Source organism: Hordeum vulgare, chromosome 6H (genome assembly GCF_904849725.1).
Source record: "Hordeum vulgare subsp. vulgare chromosome 6H, MorexV3_pseudomolecules_assembly, whole genome shotgun sequence".
In the NCBI taxonomy this organism is placed as follows: domain Eukaryota; kingdom Viridiplantae; phylum Streptophyta; class Magnoliopsida; order Poales; family Poaceae; genus Hordeum; species Hordeum vulgare.
In genome coordinates, this window is record NC_058523.1 from 125,923,643 (window position 1) to 125,927,376 (window position 3,734).

Here is a 3,734-nt window from a genome sequence, read left to right on the forward strand (position 1 = left end):
AGATGGATGGAGCACTCTTAGTAAGTAAAGTACATGGCTGGGCTGCTCACGAGGTTGTGTGTCGGCAGGCACGACATCGTTTTTGCAGCAAGTGGTGGGTTAGGGCGCCATTGATGAGCTCGTAGACGGCGTGCACCGCATGCGTGCAGTTGGATCTTCGTGTGGGTGGCCAGCCATGGCGTCTTCTTCCTAAAATAAAACAAAACCGCAACGAAGTTCTCTACGTGTCCGTCCACGTGTTGAGTGGTGGCTCACTCATCAGAGATTGTTTGTGGATCGTATGTCTAACGATGGTGCCGCTTACATCTCCCCCTCTACTTTGCCGGCGTAGGGGTTCGCTCTCCGACGATCGATGGTTCACCCCTATGGAGGGGCAACAACGTTCTAACGATACGGCCAACAACACACAACACAATGATAACAGACAACAACAGCAGAAGAGTTCCGGTACTGTTTTGAAGAGAGCGGCAAGCCTTCGCCTCGCGCAAGGGAGAGGCACCGGCATTTCCAGAGACCACAACAACATACAACAACAAGAACAACAAGAACAAAAACCAAAGTCACCAGTAAGAGTTTACACGCAGCCTAAGGGCGGGCACGACACAAACAGGTATAGCATTGACACGTACATCCGACACAGGGCAAACACGTTCCGTTTCAAGGGGTCGCAAAAGCCCGGAGTTCCACCGCGGGAATCGGTCGGTCCGGTTCCGCACACACACGCCCTCCAAAGCCACCGACACCCGTTACACTGCCTACAAACAAGTTTAAGGGATACATACACACTGCCCCCCACCATCATGTCAGGGGTCACATGGAGCTAAGCTCCTTCTGCTTCAGTTTTTACTGCTACTCTACTTGGGACTGCAGGCCTCGATCTGCTGCTCCAGCTGCATCACAACAAAAATCGCAGATCAATCATCAAGACAATACCAATCTGTAGATTATGGTCTACATAGTGAGAAGCTGAATGCCAAAGGCCAACATAGGACCGTAAGGAGCTACCTGCATCATGGTCTGGAACTTGCTGCGCACATCACAGAACTCACTCCTAACAAGGGCCAACGCCATGAAGCACCTGAAATAATAAGAACATAACACACCGTCAAATTCTGGAAAGGCTAAGCGAACTGAACTGAAATTCTTCAGAAATTGCAACCCCCTGTCTGGGAACAAAATAAATGAATAACTAAAGCCATCTCAAAATTCAGTCATGCTATAAGCAGAAGTCCATAACCAACGAGTTATAGGAGGCGAATTCAGACAATGAACCAAGTTCTACAAATCACATGATTGCAGACAAAGTGAATAAGTAGGTCAGTTCTTAAGAGTATTTCTTGGTATGAGCTAAATATAGTGCCATACAAGACAAAGTAAGCTGGCAGGTTTACATGAAGAATTTGAACAATACACAGAGTGGAGAATAATTACTTTGCAGCATATATAGTAAGGTACCGAGTACTCACCCTTCTTTGCTTTTTGCCTCATTGAACTGACGGAAGTGCATGGAGGCGAGCTTCACTTTCTGAGCGCCAACACTGAAACATGATAAACAAGCGCCGATCAGGAAATTAGAAATTCCTAAAATCATTTAACTCTGAGCATGTTGATACTTGATACACATAAGCAATGCCAAAATATTATGAGCCTGGGAAGCAAGTCAACAAATAAATGATCACAAAACGATGAAGTTTTTGATCCCAGGCCATAAACCATTGGCAAGAAAACTGATAGTTTGGTTGCACAAGACACTACTAAACTTGGCTCTTCTACATATGGATATATGGCGGGGCAAACGACGTGAACCGTGTGCCCATGGCATCGACACCCAGCACCAACAAATCCAAATAGAAACAACATTGGTGCCATGGACAGATCAGAAAAAACATTCATCGGAGTTATGTAGAATAGCAGATCATTATATACCAGAAATTTTGCAAAACTAGAAAACGACAGTTATTCCCTTGCCAAGCTACACTAATGCCATTGGCTAAATAGTATATCCGTACCAGAAATGTTCGCAAGTTGACACAAATAACATGCCCACTGCACCGACACACTTGAATAGAAACAACAACGATGCCGTTCACAGACCAAAAAACCACCATTCGGTTACGTAGAATAGCAGATCATTAACACCAGAACTGTTTGCAAACCGACAAAAAATTGTCATCCGCGGGAGTACACAGTTCCATTGCACAAAACATAGCTAAACTCGACTCTCCTACTTATAGCTATACAACAGCAGCAAACGACAGAAACCGCATGCCCATGAGATACACACACTGCACCGACATATCCGAATAGAACAACATACATGCCGTAGAAAGACCAGACAAACCAGCACTGTGTTACGCAAAACAACATATGATCAACACCAGAAATTTTCACAAGACGACAGATACTTCCTCGCCGGGCCAGGATATTGCCATTGGCCGCGGTACCGACAAATCCTTTGCACCAATTGCGACTAAACTCAACTCTTCTATTTATGGCTACACGACAGCACAAACGACACAGCGGCATGCACCGACACAACTGAATAGAAACAACATTGTAAATTCCGTTACAAGGAACACAACTAAACTCAGATTTTTCTACTTATGGATATACGACAGCCGCCGCAAAAGACACAAGCAGAATGCCCGTGACGCGGACACCACACCAGCACACCCGAATAGGAACAACATCAACGCTGTGGGCAAACCAGTAAAACAACCACTGGTTGTTCCACGGAATACCGGACCATTACCACCGGAAAATGCTCAGAAAACAGTAGATATCTCCTCGCCGAGCCAGGATTATTGCCGTTACTGGCGGTAATACCGACAATTCCGTTGCGGCAGCGAAATAAACTAACTAAACCCAGCTCCTCTAATTAACACACCGTGGTGGGACACATCTGAATCGTACGAAGATAGACGACGCAATGGAGAAACAAACGCACAGTTAAAAATGAGCAGTGGGTGGGGGTGAGGGGGAAAGGATTTTTGGCATGGTCAACTGGAGCTGCTCCCCTTGAGCTGGTGCACGTGCGCGTCCAGCTTGTCGAAGTCCACGGCGGGCTGGTCGCTGAACAAGCAGCAAAGGCAAAGGCAGACAGGATCAGAGGCGGCTCCACGGCCGAGACGGCAAAAGCAGAGGGAGACAGAGAGAGAGAGGATACGGACAGCAGGGCGGCGATGTCGGCGATGATCCGGTCGGCGTCGTCGATGAAGAGGGTGGCAACCTCGGCGACGAAGCCCAATGCGCTGCCCCCTCCTCCAGCGACTGCAGCTGCTGGAACTAGTCGTCCACCATACCCTAGATCGCAACCCCAGAGTCAGCCAGCCGAAACCGAAACCCAGAACACGACAATTCCAAACGGCGGCTAGATGGGGAGGTAGGAGAATCCTCGGCAATTCCAAACGGCGGCTAGATGGGGAGGCAGGAGAGGGGGCTCACCGTGGCGAACATGGAGGCGAGTAGCGCGTTGAGATGGGCCTGGAGCGTGTTGGCCGCCATGGAGAGGCGCGTGGGGCTTCGAACCGGAGGTCCTGGAGTCCGTCGGGGCCAACACGGGGGCGCAGAGCACGCGCGCGCGGGGTGGACGCCAGCGGAATTCGCGGCAGCGACGGATCCCACCTCCCCTCACTGGATCTGGTCCACCACGAGCACCAAGGCGCCCTTACTCCGCGCTCCTTGTTCGCCTCGTCTCCAGCAAGCCCACGCCGCGCCGCGTGCTCGCGGCCGGC

At 49.7% G+C, this 3,734-nt stretch overlaps 1 pseudogene; it reads right to left on the bottom strand.

Annotated features, from left to right (window-relative positions):
* Positions 1 to 846: 846 nt before the first annotated feature.
* LOC123404465 lies at positions 847 to 3,504 on the bottom strand (annotated as a pseudogene).
* Between the last annotated feature and the right edge of the window lie 230 nt (positions 3,505 to 3,734).